The following is a 20,296-nucleotide window of genomic DNA, read 5'->3' as shown; positions in this document are numbered from 1 at the left end:
AATACAGACATAGGAGAGGCCCTCATATATAGAGCACAACCCCCCTGACGTTTCGGATCCAGGTTGGGGTCAAACAGACCTTCAGAGGCTCAAAAACCACCCATAGAAGGTTCCCACAGGATATTGTATAGACAGGAAACTGCTAGGGATAATAATGGCTACCTCGTGTGTTGTAATGTTCTAACCTCTGCCTCAGAGTTGCAACGTATGCTGGGTGATATGCGAGTACACTGTCCCGTCTAGGACGTTGATAGGGTAGAACATAATGACGTAACAAAAGCCCTCGCACAAAACCCCACCCACTCACTGAAACCCGACACGCTCTGGGGCTGCATTCACTAAAGGTCCTCACGCATAGACGTAGCAGGAAATGTTGTGAAGCCTACGTCAAAAATACCCTAACATGGGGGTTTTAAAATCGTGTACCTTACGTGAAAATTTGGTAAGAAAGAAAGTGATCAGTGATCAATTGTAAAAACTGCTGTTTTGTGACATTTTGACTTTAGTTATAGATGTAGAGACATTTAATTGATTATTTTAACTTAAGGAATGATTCTAGACTAAAATGTAGTGTAATAAGCTTTTGGACTCCTCCCCCTGCTGGTTGTAGTTGCTCTTCCCCTGGTCTTTGTTCCCCACCCTTCCCCCGCTCTCTGCAACATGGCCCGGCCAAAGATACTTATAACCAACTCCCCATTTAGTAGTGAGAGAAGCAGAATAGAGCGACACAGAAGAGTAGTAGAGACAGAGAGAGGAGAGAGAATAGAGCGACACAGAAGAGTAGTAGAGAGAGGTGAGAGAATGGGCGAGAATTGAACCCTGTGGCACCCCCATAGAGACTGCCAGAGGACCGGACAACAAGATTTGACACAAATCTGGTTAGCTTCTGGAGGTTCCTGAATGTGTTCTAAAAAAATAATAATAGCGATACCGTATCACATTGGGTGAGGCAGGTTACCGGAAGGAATAATCGAATAAAAAATTGAAAATAGATTGAAAATAAAATTGAAATATATATATACAAAAAAAATCCGAAAAATACAAAAGTACACGAGACACGTCTTCACTGCTACGCCATCTTGGGAAATGATCACTGTTAGTGAAAATACCAAATCAAATCAAATGTTATTTGTCACATACACATGGTTAGCAGATGTTAATGCGAGTGTAGCGAAATGCTTGTGCTTCTAGTTTCCGACAATGCAGTAATAACCAACAAGTAATCTAACTAACAATTCCAAAACTACTGTCTTATACACACAAGTGTAAGGGGATAAAGAATATGTACATAAAGATATGAATGAGTGATGGTACAGAGCGGCATAGGCAAGATACAGTAGATGGTATCGAGTACAGTATATACATATGAGATGAGTATGTAAACAAAGTGGCATAGTTAAAGTGGCTAGTGATACATGTATTACATAAAGATGCAGTAGATGATATAGAGTACAGTATATACGTATACATATGAGATTAATAATGTAGGGTATGTAAACATTATATTAGGTAGCATTGTTTAAAGTGGCTAGTGATATATTTTACATCATTTCCCATCAATTCCCATTATTAAAGTGGCTGGAGTTGAGTCAGTGTGTTGGCAGCAGCCACTCAATGTTAGTGGTGGCTGTTTAACAGTCTGATGGCCTTGAGATAGAAGCAGTTTTTCAGTCTCTCGGTCCCAGCTTTGATGCACCTGTACTGACCTCGCCTTCTGGATGATAGCGGGGTGAACAGGCAGTGGCTCGGGTGGTTGTTGTCCTTGATGATCTTTATGGCCTTCCTGTAACATCAGGTGGTGTAGGTGTCCTGGAGGGCAGGTAGTTTGCCCCCGGTGATGCGTTGTGCAGACCTCACTACCCTCTGGAGAGCCTTACGGTTGTGGGCGGAGCAGTTGCCGTACCAGGCGGTGATACAGCCCGCCAGGATGCTCTCGATTGTGCATCTGTAGAAGTTTGTGAGTGCTTTTGGTGACAAGCCAAATTTCTTCAGCCTCCTGAGGTTAAAGAGGCGCTGCTGCGCCTTCTTCACGATGCTGTCTGTGTGGGTGGACCAATTCAGTTTGTCTGTGATGTGTATGCCGAGGAACTTAAAACTTGCTAACCTCTCCACTACTGTTCCATCGATGTGGATAGGGGGGTGTTCCCTCTGCTGTTTCCTGAAGTCCACAATCATCTCCTTAGTTTTGTTGTTACCAATGTATGCAATAGCGCTATGTGGCCACCAGATGGAGGTATTGGAACAACATTAACATGAAGTCACTGCCATTATGGCACCATTTCCAATGGGATTTAAAACATTTTCTTATGGGTAATACTAGGAGGAAGATGGATGTCCCCCCTTATATATCGGGGTAAAAGGGGTCAAAATAAGGAACGCTTCACGAATTTGCGTGTCATCCTTGCGCAGGGGCCATGCTAATCTTCTCTGTATCGTTCCAATTTTAGTATATGTGCTGCCGAAGCGAGCACAATACAGACATAGGAGAGGCCCTCATATATAGAGCACAACCCCCCTGACGTTTCGGATCCAGGTTGGGGTCAAACAGACCTTCAGAGGCTCAAAAACCACCCATAGAAGGTTCCCACAGGATATTGTATAGACAGGAAACTGCTAGGGATAATAATGGCTACCTCGTGTGTTGTAATGTTCTAACCTCTGCCTCAGAGTTGCAACGTATGCTGGGTGATATGCGAGTACACTGTCCCGTCTAGGACGTTGATAGGGTAGAACATAATGACGTAACAAAAGCCCTCGCACAAAACCCCACCCACTCACTGAAACCCGACACGCTCTGGGGCTGCATTCACTAAAGGTCCTCACGCATAGACGTAGCAGGAAATGTTGTGAAGCCTACGTCAAAAATACCCTAACATGGGGGTTTTAAAATCGTGTACCTTACGTGAAAATTTGGTAAGAAAGAAAGTGATCAGTGATCAATTGTAAAAACTGCTGTTTTGTGACATTTTGACTTTAGTTATAGATGTAGAGACATTTAATTGATTATTTTAACTTAAGGAATGATTCTAGACTAAAATGTAGTGTAATAAGCTTTTGGACTCCTCCCCCTGCTGGTTGTAGTTGCTCTTCCCCTGGTCTTTGTTCCCCACCCTTCCCCCGCTCTCTGCAACATGGCCCGGCCAAAGATACTTATAACCAACTCCCCATTTAGTAGTGAGAGAAGCAGAATAGAGCGACACAGAAGAGTAGTAGAGACAGAGAGAGGAGAGAGAATAGAGCGACACAGAAGAGTAGTAGAGAGAGGTGAGAGAATGGGCGAGAATTGAACCCTGTGGCACCCCCATAGAGACTGCCAGAGGACCGGACAACAAGATTTGACACAAATCTGGTTAGCTTCTGGAGGTTCCTGAATGTGTTCTAAAATAAAAAATAATAGCGATACCGTATCACATTGGGTGAGGCAGGTTACCGGAAGGAATAATCGAATAAAAAATTGAAAATAGATTGAAAATAAAATTGAAATATATATATACAAAAAAAATCCGAAAAATACAAAAGTACACGAGACACGTCTTCACTGCTACGCCATCTTGGGAAATGATCACTGTTAGTGAAAATACCAAATCAAATCAAATGTTATTTGTCACATACACATGGTTAGCAGATGTTAATGCGAGTGTAGCGAAATGCTTGTGCTTCTAGTTTCCGACAATGCAGTAATAACCAACAAGTAATCTAACTAACAATTCCAAAACTACTGTCTTATACACACAAGTGTAAGGGGATAAAGAATATGTACATAAAGATATGAATGAGTGATGGTACAGAGCGGCATAGGCAAGATACAGTAGATGGTATCGAGTACAGTATATACATATGAGATGAGTATGTAAACAAAGTGGCATAGTTAAAGTGGCTAGTGATACATGTATTACATAAAGATGCAGTAGATGATATAGAGTACAGTATATACGTATACATATGAGATTAATAATGTAGGGTATGTAAACATTATATTAGGTAGCATTGTTTAAAGTGGCTAGTCATATATTTTACATCATTTCCCATCAATTCCCATTATTAAAGTGGCTGGAGTTGAGTCAGTGTGTTGGCAGCAGCCACTCAATGTTAGTGGTGGCTGTTTAACAGTCTGATGGCCTTGAGATAGAAGCTGTTTTTCAGTCTCTCGGTCCCAGCTTTGATGCACCTGTACTGACCTCGCCTTCTGGATGATAGCGGGGTGAACAGGCAGTGGCTCGGGTGGTTGTTGTCCTTGATGATCTTTATGGCCTTCCTGTAACATCAGGTGGTGTAGGTGTCCTGGAGGGCAGGTAGTTTGCCCCCGGTGATGCATTGTGCAGACCTCACTACCCTCTGGAGAGCCTTACGGTTGTGGGCGGAGCAGTTGCCGTACCAGGCGGTGATACAGCCCGCCAGGATGCTCTCGATTGTGCATCTGTAGAAGTTTGTGAGTGCTTTTGGTGACAAGCCAAATTTCTTCAGCCTCCTGAGGTTAAAGAGGCGCTGCTGCGCCTTCTTCACGATGCTGTCTGTGTGGGTGGACCAATTCAGTTTGTCTGTGATGTGTATGCCAAGGAACTTAAAACTTGCTAACCTCTCCACTACTGTTCCATCGATGTGGATAGGGGGGTGTTCCCTCTGCTGTTTCCTGAAGTCCACAATCATCTCCTTAGTTTTGTTGTTACCAATGTATGCAATAGCGCTATGTGGCCACCAGATGGAGGTATTGGAACAACATTAACATGAAGTCACTGCCATTATGGCACCATTTCCAATGGGATTTAAAACATTTTCTTATGGGTAATACTAGGAGGAAGATGGATGTCCCCCCTTATATATCGGGGTAAAAGGGGTCAAAATAAGGAACGCTTCACGAATTTGCGTGTCATCCTTGCGCAGGGGCCATGCTAATCTTCTCTGTATCGTTCCAATTTTAGTATATGTGCTGCCGAAGCGAGCACAATACAGACATAGGAGAGGCCCTCATATATAGAGCACAACCCCCCTGACGTTTCGGATCCAGGTTGGGGTCAAACAGACCTTCAGAGGCTCAAAAACCACCCATAGAAGGTTCCCACAGGATATTGTATAGACAGGAAACTGCTAGGGATAATAATGGCTACCTCGTGTGTTGTAATGTTCTAACCTCTGCCTCAGAGTTGCAACGTATGCTGGGTGATATGCGAGTACACTGTCCCGTCTAGGACGTTGATAGGGTAGAACATAATGACGTAACAAAAGCCCTCGCACAAAACCCCACCCACTCACTGAAACCCGACACGCTCTGGGGCTGCATTCACTAAAGGTCCTCACGCATAGACGTAGCAGGAAATGTTGTGAAGCCTACGTCAAAAATACCCTAACATGGGGGTTTTAAAATCGTGTACCTTACGTGAAAATTTGGTAAGAAAGAAAGTGATCAGTGATCAATTGTAAAAACTGCTGTTTTGTGACATTTTGACTTTAGTTATAGATGTAGAGACATTTAATTGATTATTTTAACTTAAGGAATGATTCTAGACTAAAATGTAGTGTAATAAGCTTTTGGACTCCTCCCCCTGCTGGTTGTAGTTGCTCTTCCCCTGGTCTTTGTTCCCCACCCTTCCCCCGCTCTCTGCAACATGGCCCGGCCAAAGATACTTATAACCAACTCCCCATTTAGTAGTGAGAGAAGCAGAATAGAGCGACACAGAAGAGTAGTAGAGACAGAGAGAGGAGAGAGAATAGAGCGACACAGAAGAGTAGTAGAGAGAGGTGAGAGAATGGGCGAGAATTGAACCCTGTGGCACCCCCATAGAGACTGCCAGAGGACCGGACAACAAGATTTGACACAAATCTGGTTAGCTTCTGGAGGTTCCTGAATGTGTTCTAAAATAAAAAATAATAGCGATACCGTATCACATTGGGTGAGGCAGGTTACCGGAAGGAATAATCGAATAAAAAATTGAAAATAGATTGAAAATAAAATTGAAATATATATATACAAAAAAAATCCGAAAAATACAAAAGTCTTCACTGCTACGCCATCTTGGGAAATGATCACTGTTAGTGAAAATACCAAATCAAATCAAATGTTATTTGTCACATACACATGGTTAGCAGATGTTAATGCGAGTGTAGCGAAATGCTTGTGCTTCTAGTTTCCGACAATGCAGTAATAACCAACAAGTAATCTAACTAACAATTCCAAAACTACTGTCTTATACACACAAGTGTAAGGGGATAAAGAATATGTACATAAAGATATGAATGAGTGATGGTACAGAGCGGCATAGGCAAGATACAGTAGATGGTATCGAGTACAGTATATACATATGAGATGAGTATGTAAACAAAGTGGCATAGTTAAAGTGGCTAGTGATACATGTATTACATAAAGATGCAGTAGATGATATAGAGTACAGTATATACGTATACATATGAGATTAATAATGTAGGGTATGTAAACATTATATTAGGTAGCATTGTTTAAAGTGGCTAGTGATATATTTTACATCATTTCCCATCAATTCCCATTATTAAAGTGGCTGGAGTTGAGTCAGTGTGTTGGCAGCAGCCACTCAATGTTAGTGGTGGCTGTTTAACAGTCTGATGGCCTTGAGATAGAAGCAGTTTTTCAGTCTCTCGGTCCCAGCTTTGATGCACCTGTACTGACCTCGCCTTCTGGATGATAGCGGGGTGAACAGGCAGTGGCTCGGGTGGTTGTTGTCCTTGATGATCTTTATGGCCTTCCTGTAACATCAGGTGGTGTAGGTGTCCTGGAGGGCAGGTAGTTTGCCCCCGGTGATGCGTTGTGCAGACCTCACTACCCTCTGGAGAGCCTTACGGTTGTGGGCGGAGCAGTTGCCGTACCAGGCGGTGATACAGCCCGCCAGGATGCTCTCGATTGTGCATCTGTAGAAGTTTGTGAGTGCTTTTGGTGACAAGCCAAATTTCTTCAGCCTCCTGAGGTTAAAGAGGCGCTGCTGCGCCTTCTTCACGATGCTGTCTGTGTGGGTGGACCAATTCAGTTTGTCTGTGATGTGTATGCCGAGGAACTTAAAACTTGCTAACCTCTCCACTACTGTTCCATCGATGTGGATAGGGGGGTGTTCCCTCTGCTGTTTCCTGAAGTCCACAATCATCTCCTTAGTTTTGTTGTTACCAATGTATGCAATAGCGTATTGGAACAACATTAACATGAAGTCACTGCCATTATGGCACCATTTCCAATGGGATTTAAAACATTTTCTTATGGGTAATACTAGGAGGAAGATGGATGTCCCCCCTTATATATCGGGGTAAAAGGGGTCAAAATAAGGAACGCTTCACGAATTTGCGTGTCATCCTTGCGCAGGGGCCATGCTAATCTTCTCTGTATCGTTCCAATTTTAGTATATGTGCTGCCGAAGCGAGCACAATACAGACATAGGAGAGGCCCTCATATATAGAGCACAACCCCCCTGACGTTTCGGATCCAGGTTGGGGTCAAACAGACCTTCAGAGGCTCAAAAACCACCCATAGAAGGTTCCCACAGGATATTGTATAGACAGGAAACTGCTAGGGATAATAATGGCTACCTCGTGTGTTGTAATGTTCTAACCTCTGCCTCAGAGTTGCAACGTATGCTGGGTGATATGCGAGTACACTGTCCCGTCTAGGACGTTGATAGGGTAGAACATAATGACGTAACAAAAGCCCTCGCACAAAACCCCACCCACTCACTGAAACCCGACACGCTCTGGGGCTGCATTCACTAAAGGTCCTCACGCATAGACGTAGCAGGAAATGTTGTGAAGCCTACGTCAAAAATACCCTAACATGGGGGTTTTAAAATCGTGTACCTTACGTGAAAATTTGCTATTTGGTAAGAAAGAAAGTGATCAGTGATCAATTGTAAAAACTGCTGTTTTGTGACATTTTGACTTTAGTTATAGATGTAGAGACATTTAATTGATTATTTTAACTTAAGGAATGATTCTAGACTAAAATGTAGTGTAATAAGCTTTTGGACTCCTCCCCCTGCTGGTTGTAGTTGCTCTTCCCCTGGTCTTTGTTCCCCACCCTTCCCCCGCTCTCTGCAACATGGCCCGGCCAAAGATACTTATAACTAACTCCCCATTTAGTAGTGAGAGAAGCAGAATAGAGCGACACAGAAGAGTAGTAGAGACAGAGAGAGGAGAGAGAACTAGAACGAGAGAAACAGCAGAGAGGGAAATGGTAAAGAGAGCGACTAGAGAACTAGTACGAGAGTGTTAGGGTTGCGTCAATTCGAATCTGGTATCAGAACAAGTTATAACACTGAGTCACTGATTGTACTCTATGTACTTTTATTAGCTAAGCAATAAATGGCAAATGCAACTTTCGTATATACGGGCTCACTGTAATACCACGCAGGGCAGAACAGGGAACTGACAGGATATAAGGAAACAGCTGTTTCCATATACTGTGATAGACATAGTTCCAAACCGTCTGTTGGCCTATCACAGTAGAGGCTGAGCGTGGTTTAGACTTGCTCAGCCTATCTCAGGCGTGTCCCCCGCCTCTTGGAGTCCACCCTCCGTCGATGTATAGATTCTTACTGTTCTGGTATCACCCCATAGTTATAACAGTTGCTCAATTCCTGCTATTGTGTTGTTCAGTATTTTTCCAGCTCAGTTATACCTCGTGATGACCACCCCTCCCTATACCTGATAAACCACAACTTTGTAAGATACAGCAAGTCACACCATGTGCTCAATATTGTCACATACAAACACAAGGACAAAGCATCTGCTGGGCTGTTATCTACAGTTTTGCAACATGCAGGTTACACCATGTTACTCAGTTCTTGTCACACACACAAACAGGCAAGTAGATGTAGCAAGCAGTTGTTTAATCTCATGATGCTCCAGTGCACAAATGCAGATACTTCACACAGCCAACATCAGATAATATTTAATCATATATATGGTAATGGCTATAATGCAAAACACAGGATCCCACAAGAGAAACAGCAGCGAGGGAAACGGTAACGAGAGCAACAGGGAACTAAAAATCAAATCAAATCAAATGTTATTTGTCACATACACATGGTTAGCAGATGTTAATGCGAGTGTAGCGAAATGCTTGTGCTTCTAGTTCCGACAATGCAGTAATAACGAACAAGTAATCTAACTAACAATTCCAAAAAAACTACTGTCTTATACACAGTGTAAGGGGATAAGGAATATGTACATAAGGATATATGAATGAGTGATGGTACAGAGCAGCATAGGCAAGATACAGTAGATGATAGAGTACAGTATAACATATGAGATGAGTATGTAAACAAAGTGGCATAGTTAAAGTGGCTAGTGATACATGTATTACATAAGGATGCAGTCGATGATATAGAGTACAGTATATACGTATGCATATGAGATGAATAATGTAGGGTAAGTAACATTATATAAGGTAGCATTGTTTAAAGTGGCTAGTGATATATTTACATCATTTCCCATCAATTCCCATTATTAAAGTGGCTGGAGTTGAGTCAGTGTCATTGACAGTGTGTTGGCAGCAGCCACTCAATGTTAGTGGTGGCTGTTTAACAGTCTGATGGCCTTGAGATAGAAGCTGTTTTTCAGTCTCTCGGTCCCAGCTTTGATGCACCTGTACTGACCTCGCCTTCTGGATGATAGCGGGGTGAACAGGCAGTGGCTCGGGTGGTTGTTGTCCTTGATGATCTTTATGGCCTTCCTGTAACATCAGGTGGTGTAGGTGTCCTGGAGGGCAGGTAGTTTGCCCCCGGTGATGCATTGTGCAGACCTCACTACCCTCTGGAGAGCCTTACGGTTGTGGGCGGAGCAGTTGCCGTACCAGGCGGTGATACAGCCCGCCAGGATGCTCTCGATTGTGCATCTGTAGAAGTTTGTGAGTGCTTTTGGTGACAAGCCAAATTTCTTCAGCCTCCTGAGGTTAAAGAGGCGCTGCTGCGCCTTCTTCACGATGCTGTCTGTGTGGGTGGACCAATTCAGTTTGTCTGTGATGTGTATGCCAAGGAACTTAAAACTTGCTAACCTCTCCACTACTGTTCCATCGATGTGGATAGGGGGGTGTTCCCTCTGCTGTTTCCTGAAGTCCACAATCATCTCCTTAGTTTTGTTGTTACCAATGTATGCAATAGCGCTATGTGGCCACCAGATGGAGGTATTGGAACAACATTAACATGAAGTCACTGCCATTATGGCACCATTTCCAATGGGATTTAAAACATTTTCTTATGGGTAATACTAGGAGGAAGATGGATGTCCCCCCTTATATATCGGGGTAAAAGGGGTCAAAATAAGGAACGCTTCACGAATTTGCGTGTCATCCTTGCGCAGGGGCCATGCTAATCTTCTCTGTATCGTTCCAATTTTAGTATATGTGCTGCCGAAGCGAGCACAATACAGACATAGGAGAGGCCCTCATATATAGAGCACAACCCCCCTGACGTTTCGGATCCAGGTTGGGGTCAAACAGACCTTCAGAGGCTCAAAAACCACCCATAGAAGGTTCCCACAGGATATTGTATAGACAGGAAACTGCTAGGGATAATAATGGCTACCTCGTGTGTTGTAATGTTCTAACCTCTGCCTCAGAGTTGCAACGTATGCTGGGTGATATGCGAGTACACTGTCCCGTCTAGGACGTTGATAGGGTAGAACATAATGACGTAACAAAAGCCCTCGCACAAAACCCCACCCACTCACTGAAACCCGACACGCTCTGGGGCTGCATTCACTAAAGGTCCTCACGCATAGACGTAGCAGGAAATGTTGTGAAGCCTACGTCAAAAATACCCTAACATGGGGGTTTTAAAATCGTGTACCTTACGTGAAAATTTGGTAAGAAAGAAAGTGATCAGTGATCAATTGTAAAAACTGCTGTTTTGTGACATTTTGACTTTAGTTATAGATGTAGAGACATTTAATTGATTATTTTAACTTAAGGAATGATTCTAGACTAAAATGTAGTGTAATAAGCTTTTGGACTCCTCCCCCTGCTGGTTGTAGTTGCTCTTCCCCTGGTCTTTGTTCCCCACCCTTCCCCCGCTCTCTGCAACATGGCCCGGCCAAAGATACTTATAACTAACTCCCCATTTAGTAGTGAGAGAAGCAGAATAGAGCGACACAGAAGAGTAGTAGAGACAGAGAGAGGAGAGAGAACTAGAACGAGAGAAACAGCAGAGAGGGAAATGGTAAAGAGAGCGACTAGAGAACTAGTACGAGAGTGTTAGGGTTGCGTCAATTCGAATCTGGTATCAGAACAAGTTATAACACTGAGTCACTGATTGTACTCTATGTACTTTTATTAGCTAAGCAATAAATGGCAAATGCAACTTTCGTATATACGGGCTCACTGTAATACCACGCAGGGCAGAACAGGGAACTGACAGGATATAAGGAAACAGCTGTTTCCATATACTGTGATAGACATAGTTCCAAACCGTCTGTTGGCCTATCACAGTAGAGGCTGAGCGTGGTTTAGACTTGCTCAGCCTATCTCAGGCGTGTCCCCCGCCTCTTGGAGTCCACCCTCCGTCGATGTATAGATTCTTACTGTTCTGGTATCACCCCATAGTTATAACAGTTGCTCAATTCCTGCTATTGTGTTGTTCAGTATTTTTCCAGCTCAGTTATACCTCGTGATGACCACCCCTCCCTATACCTGATAAACCACAACTTTGTAAGATACAGCAAGTCACACCATGTGCTCAATATTGTCACATACAAACACAAGGACAAAGCATCTGCTGGGCTGTTATCTACAGTTTTGCAACATGCAGGTTACACCATGTTACTCAGTTCTTGTCACACACACAAACAGGCAAGTAGATGTAGCAAGCAGTTGTTTAATCTCATGATGCTCCAGTGCACAAATGCAGATACTTCACACAGCCAACATCAGATAATATTTAATCATATATATGGTAATGGCTATAATGCAAAACACAGGATCCCACAAGAGAAACAGCAGCGAGGGAAACGGTAACGAGAGCAACAGGGAACTAAAAATCAAATCAAATCAAATGTTATTTGTCACATACACATGGTTAGCAGATGTTAATGCGAGTGTAGCGAAATGCTTGTGCTTCTAGTTCCGACAATGCAGTAATAACGAACAAGTAATCTAACTAACAATTCCAAAAAAACTACTGTCTTATACACAGTGTAAGGGGATAAGGAATATGTACATAAGGATATATGAATGAGTGATGGTACAGAGCAGCATAGGCAAGATACAGTAGATGATAGAGTACAGTATAACATATGAGATGAGTATGTAAACAAAGTGGCATAGTTAAAGTGGCTAGTGATACATGTATTACATAAGGATGCAGTCGATGATATAGAGTACAGTATATACGTATGCATATGAGATGAATAATGTAGGGTAAGTAACATTATATAAGGTAGCATTGTTTAAAGTGGCTAGTGATATATTTACATCATTTCCCATCAATTCCCATTATTAAAGTGGCTGGAGTTGAGTCAGTGTCATTGACAGTGTGTTGGCAGCAGCCACTCAATGTTAGTGGTGGCTGTTTAACAGTCTGATGGCCTTGAGATAGAAGCTGTTTTTCAGTCTCTCGGTCCCAGCTTTGATGCACCTGTACTGACCTCGCCTTCTGGATGATAGCGGGGTGAACAGGCAGTGGCTCGGGTGGTTGATGTCCTTGATGATCTTTATGGCCTTCCTGTAGCATCGGGTGGTGTAGGTGTCCTGGAGGGCAGGTAGTTTGCCCCCGGTGATGCGTTGTACAGACCTCACTACCCTCTGGAGAGCCTTACGGTTGAGGGCGGTGCAGTTGCCATACCAGGCGGTGATACAGCCCGCCAGGATGCTCTCGATTGTGCGTCTGTAGAAGTTTGTGAGTGCTTTTGGTGACAAGCCAAATTTCTTCAGCCTCCTGAGGTTAAAGAGGTGCTGCTGCGCCTTCTTCACGATGCTGTCTGTGTGAGTGGACCAATTCAGTTTGTCTGTGATGTGTATGCCAAGGAACTTAAAACTTGCTACCCTCTCCACTACTGTTCCATCGATGTGGATAGGGGGGTGTTCCCTCTGCTGTTTCCTGAAGTCCACAATCATCTCCTTAGTTTTGTTGACGTTGAGTGTGAGGTTATTTTCCTGACACCACACTCCGAGGGCCCTCACCTCCTCCCTGTAGGCCGTCTCGTCGTTGTTGGTAATCAAGCCTACCACTGTTGTGTCGTCCGCAAACTTGATGATTGAGTTGGAGGCGTGCGTGGCCACGCAGTCGTGGGTAAACAGGGAGTACAGGAGAGTGCTCAGAACGCACCCTTGTGGGGCCCCAGTGTTGAGGATCAGCGGGGAGGAGATGTTGTTGCCTACCCTCACCACCTGGGGGCGGCCCGTCAGGAAGTCCAGTACCCAGTTGCACAGGGCGGGGTCGAGACCCAGGGTCTCGAGCTTGATGACGAGCTTGGAGGGTACTATGGTGTTGAATGCCGAGCTGTAGTCGATGAACAGCATTCTCACATAGGTATTCCTCTTGTCCAGATGGGTTAGGGCAGTGTGCAGTGTGGTTGAGATTGCATCGTCTGTGGACCTATTTGGGCGGTAAGCAAATTGGAGTGGGTCTAGGGTGTCAGGTAGGGTGGAGGTGATATGGTCCTTGACTAGTCTCTCAAAGCACTTCATGATGACGGATGTGAGTGCTACGGGGCGGTAGTCGTTTAGCTCAGTTACCTTAGCTTTCTTGGGAACAGGAACAATGGTGGCCCTCTTGAAGCATGTGGGAACAGCAGACTGGTATAGGGATTGATTGAATATGTCCGTAAACACACCGGCCAGCTGGTCTGCGCATGCTCTGAGGGCGCGGCTGGGGATGCCGTCTGGGCCTGCAGCCTTGCGAGGGTTAACACGTTTAAATGTCTTACTCACCTCGGCTGCAGTGAAGGAGAGACCGCATGTTTTCGTTGCAGGCCGTGTCAGTGGCACAGTATTGTCCTCAAAGCGGGCAAAAAAGTTATTTAGTCTGCCTGGGAGCAAGACATCCTGGTCCGTGACTGGGCTGGATTTCTTCCTGTAGTCCGTGATTGACTGTAGACCCTGCCACATGCCTCTTGTGTCTGAGCCGTTGAATTGAGATTCTACTTTGTCTCTGTACTGGCGCTTAGCTTGTTTGATAGCCTTGCGGAGGGAATAGCTGCACTGTTTGTATTCGGTCATGTTACCAGACACCTTGCCCTGATTAAAAGCAGTGGTTCGCGCTTTGTTTCACACGAATGCTGCCATCAATCCACAGTTTCTGGTTAGGGAATGTTTTAATCGTTGCTATGGGAATGACATCTTCAACGCACGTTCTAATGAACTCGCACACCGAATCAGCGTATTCGTCAATGTTGTTATCTGACGCAATACAAAACATCTCCCAGTCCACGTGATGGAAGCAGTCTTGGAGTGTGGAGTCAGCTTGGTCGGACCAGCGTTGGACAGACCTCAGCGTGGGAGCCTCTTGTTTTAGTTTCTGTTTGTAGGCAGGGATCAACAAAATGGAGTCGTGGTCAGCTTTTCCGAAAGGGGGGCGGGGCAGGGCCTTATATGCGTCGCGGAAGTTAGAGTAACAATGATCCAAGGTCTTTCCACCCCTGGTTGTGCAATCGATATGCTGATAAAATTTAGGGAGTCTTGTTTTCAGATTAGCCTTGTTAAAATCCCCAGCTACAATGAATGCAGCCTCCGGATAAATTGTTTCCAGTTTGCAGAGAGTTAAATAAAGTTCGTTCAGAGCCATCGATGTGTCTGCTTGGGGGGGGATATATACGGCTGTGATTATAATCGAAGAGAATTCTCTTGGTAGATAATGCGGTCTACATTTGATTGTGAGGAATTCTAAATCAGGTGAACAGAAGGATTTGAGTTCCTGTATGTTTCTTTCATCACACCATGTCACGTTGGCCATAAGGCATACGCCCCCACCCCTCTTCTTACCAGAAAGATGTTTGTTTCTGTCGGCGCGATGCGTGGAGAAACCCGTTGGCTGCACCACTTCGGATAGCGTCTCTCCGGTGAGCCACGTTTCCGTGAAGCAAAGAACGTTACAGTCTCTAATGTCCCTCAAGAATGCTACCCTTGCTCAGATTTCATCAACCTTGTTGTCAAGAGACTGGACATTGGCAAGAAGAATGCTAGGGAGTGGTGCACGGTGTGCCCGTCTCCGGAGTCTGACCAGAAGACCGCCTCGTTTCCCTCTCTTTCGGAGTCGTTTTTTTGGGTCGCTGCATAGGATCCGCTCCGTTGTACTGTTTGTAAGGCAGAACACAGGATCCGCGTCGCGAAAAACATATTCTTGGTCGTACTGATGGTGAGTTGACGCTGATCTTATATTCAGTAGTTCTTCTCGACTGTATGTAATGAAACCTAAGATGACCTGGGGTACTAATGTAAGAAATAACACGTAAAAAAACAAAAAACTGCATAGTTTCCTAGGAACGCGAAGCGAGGCGGCCATCTCTGTCGGCGCCGGAAGTTGGGAGAGCGAGAGAGAAAAAAGAGAGAACGAGACTGAGATAAAAAGGAGACAAAAAGGGATCGCGAGAGAGAGAAGGGATTGAGACAAAAAGGGAACAAAAAGGAGAAAGAAAAGGGAGTGCGAGACAGGGGAAAAAAGGGATTGAGAGAGAGAGATAAGGGAGAGCGAGAGAGAAAGGAGGAGCGAGACAGAAAAAAGGGAGAGGGAAAAAGTAGAACAAGAGAGAAAGAAAAAGGGAGCAGAGAGAGAAAACAAAAAGGGAGTGAGAGAGAGAGAAAGGGAGCAAAAAGAGAAATGGGAGTAGAGAGAGGGATGTATTGGAACAAAATTAACATCCATCTGGTGGCCACATAGCGCTATTGCATCCATTGGCTATATTTTTTAAATCCCATTGGAAAGTGTGCCATAATGGCAGTGACTTCATGTTAATTGTGTTCCAATACATCCATCTAATGGCCACATAGCGCTATTGCATCCATTGGTATTATCAGCCAGCCAATCCAATGACATCCCTCTTCTCTCTCTCACGTTCCCTTTCTCCTGTCTCTCTCTTTTCTCTCATCATTCTACCCCTTTTTCTCAATCCCCTTTTCTCATTTTCTTTCCCTTTTGCCTCTCCCCCTCTTTTTGTCTCTCTTTGTCCCACCCCTTTCTCTCCTCTTTTCTCATTCTCCCTCTCCCCCTCCTGTCTCTTTCTCCCTTTTCTCCCCCCACGACCAGTTTTAAAAACTCTTATTGAACCACACTGAGTCACTGATGTGATCTTCCTGTCTGTGTTGGCCCCCCCTCCCCCTTGGGTTGTGCCGTAGCGGAGATCTTTGTGGGCTATACTCTGCCTGTTTGGCCCTGTCCGGGGGTATCATCGGATGGGGCCACAGTGTCTCCTGACCTCCTGTATTTATGCTGCAGTAGTTTATGTGTCGGGGGGACTAGGGTCAGTCTGTTTTATCTGGAGTACTTCTCCTGTCTTATCTGGTGTCCTGTGTGAATTTAAGTATGCTCTCTCTAATTCTCTCTTGGAGGACCTGAGCCCTAGGACCATGCCTCAGCACTATTTGGCACGATGACTCCTTGCTGTCCCCAGTCCACCTGGCCGTGCTGCTGCTCCAGTTTCAACTGTTCTGCCTGCGGCTATGACCTGTTCACCGGACGTGCTACCTGTCCCCCGGACGTGCTACCTGTCCCAGACCTGCTGTTTTCAACTCAATGAACGGCTATGAAAAGCCAACTGACATTTACTCCTGAGGTGCTGACTTGCTGCACCCTGGATAACGACTGTGATTATTATTATTATTTCACCATACTGGTCATTTATGAACATTTTAACTTCTTGGCCATGTTCTGTTATAATCTCCACCCGGCACAGCCAGAAGAGGACTGGCCACCATGCTTCTACACCTGCATTTTTTTATTTTTTACTAGGCAACAGTTAAGAACAAATTCTTATTTTCAATGACGACCTAGGAACAGTGGGTTAACTGCCTGTTCAGGGGCAGAACGACAGATTTGTACCTTGTCAGCTCGGGGGTTTGAACTTGCAACCTTCCGGTTACTAGTCCAACGCTCTAACCACTAGGCTACCCTGCCGCCCCACTTTGAGATTTCAGCTGATGTACGAAGGGCATTTGATTTGACTGGCAATGTGTCAACATGAACGTTGAAACAGTCACCCCGCCCTTCCAGCCACCCGCCCTTCCAGCCACAGCCAGGCCACATGTGAATCTCTAGTTCTCTGTCGTTCTCTTTATCATTTCCCTGTTTCTCTTGTTCTAGTTCTCTCTCCTCTCTCTGTCTCTACTACTCTTCTGTGTTGCTCTATTCTCTCTCCTCTCTCTGTCTCTACTACTCTTCTGTGTTGCTCTATTCTCTCTCCTCTCTCTGTCTCTACTACTCTTCTGTGTTGCTCTATTCAGCTTCTCTCACTACTAAATGGGGAGTTAGTTATAAGTATCTTTGGCCGGGCCATGTTGCAGAGAGCGGGGGAAGGGTGGGGAACAAAGACCAGGGGAAGAGCAACTACAACCAGCAGGGGGAGGAGTCCAAAAGCTTATTACACTACATTTTAGTCTAGAATCATTCCTTAAGTTAAAATAATCAATTAAATGTCTCTACATCTATAACTAAAGTCAAAATGTCACAAAACAGCAGTTTTTACAATTGATCACTGATCACTTTCTTTCTTACCAAATAGCAAATTTTCACTTAAGGTACGCGATTTTAAAACCCCCATGTTAGGATATTTTTGACGTAGGCTTCACAACATTTCCTGCTACGTTTATGCGTGAGGACCTTTAGTGAATGCAGCCCCAGAGCGTGTCGGGTTTCAGTGAGTGGGTGGGGTTTTGTGCGAGGGCTTTTGTTACGTCATTATGTTCTACCCTATCAACGTCCTAGACGGGACAGTGTACTCGCATATCACCCAGCATACGTTGCAACTCTGAGGCAGAGGCTAGAACATTACAACACACAAGGTAGCCATTATTATCCCTACCAGTTTCCTGTCTATACAATATCCGGTGGGAACCTTCTATGGGTGGTTTTTGAGCCTCTGAAGATCTGTTTGACCCCAACCAGGATCCGAAACATCAGGGGGGTTGTGCTCTATATATGAGGGCCTCTCCTATGTCTGTATTGTGCTCGCTTCGGCAGCACATATACTAAAATTGGAACGATACAGAGAAGATTAGCATGGCCCCTGCGCAAGGATGACACGCAAATTCGTGAAGCGTTCCTTATTTTGACCCCTTTTACCCCGATATATAAGGGGGGACATCCATCTTCCTCCTAGTATTACCCATAAGAACATGTTTTAAATTCCATTGGAAATGTTGCCATAATGGCAGTGACTTCATGTTAATGTTGTTCCAATACCTCCATCTGGTGGCCAAAAGAAAGAGAGAGAGAGAAAGAGGAGAGAAAGAAAGAAAGAAAGAAAGGGGAGAGAAAGAAAGAAAGGGGAGAAAAATTAGAGAGAAAGGAGAGCGATAGAAAGAGAAAGTAGAGAGAAAAGTGAGAGTAAAGAGAAAAGAGGAGAGAAAAGAGAAAGAAGAGTGGAATGAAGAGAAGAGAAAAATAAAGAGGGAGAGAAAAAGAGGAAAATGGGAGGGAGAGAGAGAGAGAGAGAAAGAGGTTAGAGGGAAGAGAGAAAAGTGAGGGGGAAAAGAGAGAAGTTATAATGCAATGCAACCTCTGGCCTCATCTCCCCATCATGCACGTGTTAAAGGCACTGTACAGTACCGTACCTTTCTGCCTTGTGTTCTGGTGAGGTGTAGGTGGAAGACAAGTCTCTGGACACAATTCTGCCGGTTGTCTCTCTTTTAGTGACTGCATGGAATGGATACAAATACAAGACAAAGGTTGGTGCTGCTGTCTGGACTCCCAAACACAACTATATTAGCCTCTCTTCATCACGCTCTGAGCTAACTCACGTCAACAACTAAAAATGCATTGTACAAAATGTACATGTTCATATTTTCAAAAGACTCATTTCATTTTATAAATGTTGAACAGGAATAATTAGCTAATAAATGCTAAATATTTCTTAGTGTACTATTGTACCTGAGGTATACTAATGAGGCAACAACGCCATTTTGACATGCCCAGAAAAGTAACAAAATTAACAACAGCTAACTAATTAGCACATTAAACATGACATATACATCGTCACATTTCACAACATACCTGCATGGAATGGATACAAATACAAAGCAAAGCTTGATGCTGCAGTCTGGACTGCCATACACAAGTATATTAGCCTGATAAAAGACAAAAGAGTGCTGAATTCCTGTCAGAAAACTCACGCTGTCTGCACCTGAGAGACCCGCAAAGGTAACGGTGGCTGGGCAAGCCTTGCAAAGTTGCAGTCAAACATTATCCCCATTCACACTAATATATATTCCTAAAAACTGTAGCGCAACACTAAATCAATGACGGTATGATTTTCGGTTGTCTTTTTTGTGACATTTGCTTACAATGTGCATTAAAAAGAGCGGAGCGTACATAACACATGCCTCTCCTCATCAGGCTCTGAGCAAACCGAGGAGTAAAAGCATGGCTCCCGTTGATGACCTCACAGCATTAACACCATGTAGAAAATAAACACAATACAATAGTTCACTCTTGAAAGTAGTGTAACACATCTCAAAATAACCTTAAAACAATTAATTATAATAAATGAGGGATTTTCGGTGAAATAAAGTATATGTTATAAATAAAGTATATGTTATACCTGTAATACATACGTAGCCTTTGCTTCTACACAGGTGTTGTGTCGAAAATCTCCCCTCTGACACACTCCCCCCCCCCCCCCCATCGCGTTCCTCGTTACTGTGACTTGCTTCTGCTCTTCACTCTGTCAGTTTAGCCTACATTTCACTGATCTTAGTAGCAGAAAGCATTTTTGTCTGCAGTTTTCAGTTTGGCTATTTGTTTCAAGTGTATGTGGCGGTTCTAGCTTGTATGGCGCCCCGCACCGTGTTGCCCCGGGCAAGATGCCCCTGGGCGAACCCCCCTTCAGCGTCCGCCCCGCACCGTGTTGCCCCGGGCAAGATGCCCCTGGGCGAACCCCCCTTCAGCGCCCGCCCCGCACCGTGTTGCCCAGGGCAAGATGCCCCTGGGCGAACCCCCCCTTCAGCGCCCGCCCCGCACCGTGTTGCCCCGGGCAAGATGCCCCTGGGCGAACCCCCCCTTCAGCGCCCGCCCCGCACCGTGTTGCCCCGGGCAAGATGCCCCTGGGCGAACCCCCCCTTCAGCGCCCGCCCCGCACCGTGTTGCCCAGGGCAAGATGCCCCTGGGCGAACCCCCCCTTCAGCGCCCGCCCCGCACCGTGTTGC

At 44.8% G+C, this 20,296-nt stretch overlaps 5 non-coding genes across 5 annotated transcripts; 1 reads left to right on the top strand and 4 right to left on the bottom strand.

Moving 5' to 3' along the window:
- Positions 1-2,364: 2,364 nt before the first annotated feature.
- LOC116359055 (U6 spliceosomal RNA) lies at positions 2,365-2,471 on the bottom strand. The gene has a single exon (XR_004206600.1). It is a non-coding gene; the product is annotated as a U6 spliceosomal RNA (small nuclear RNA).
- Positions 2,472-4,836: 2,365 nt separating this feature from the next.
- On the bottom strand, positions 4,837-4,943 carry LOC116359054 (U6 spliceosomal RNA). The gene has a single exon (XR_004206599.1). It is a non-coding gene; the product is annotated as a U6 spliceosomal RNA (small nuclear RNA).
- A 2,330-nt stretch (positions 4,944-7,273) lies between these two features.
- LOC116359053 (U6 spliceosomal RNA) lies at positions 7,274-7,380 on the bottom strand. The gene has a single exon (XR_004206598.1). It is a non-coding gene; the product is annotated as a U6 spliceosomal RNA (small nuclear RNA).
- Positions 7,381-10,263: 2,883 nt separating this feature from the next.
- On the bottom strand, positions 10,264-10,370 carry LOC116359052 (U6 spliceosomal RNA). The gene has a single exon (XR_004206597.1). It is a non-coding gene; the product is annotated as a U6 spliceosomal RNA (small nuclear RNA).
- A 7,727-nt stretch (positions 10,371-18,097) lies between these two features.
- On the top strand, positions 18,098-18,204 carry LOC116359051 (U6 spliceosomal RNA). Its single transcript, XR_004206596.1, has one exon. It is a non-coding gene; the product is annotated as a U6 spliceosomal RNA (small nuclear RNA).
- Positions 18,205-20,296: the final 2,092 nt, after the last annotated feature.

This window comes from Oncorhynchus kisutch, unplaced genomic scaffold (genome assembly GCF_002021735.2).
Source record: "Oncorhynchus kisutch isolate 150728-3 unplaced genomic scaffold, Okis_V2 Okis01b-Okis20b_hom, whole genome shotgun sequence".
Classification (NCBI taxonomy): domain Eukaryota; kingdom Metazoa; phylum Chordata; class Actinopteri; order Salmoniformes; family Salmonidae; genus Oncorhynchus; species Oncorhynchus kisutch.
Note: the sequence above shows the minus strand (reverse complement) of the source record. Positions and strands in the feature narration are given on the sequence as shown.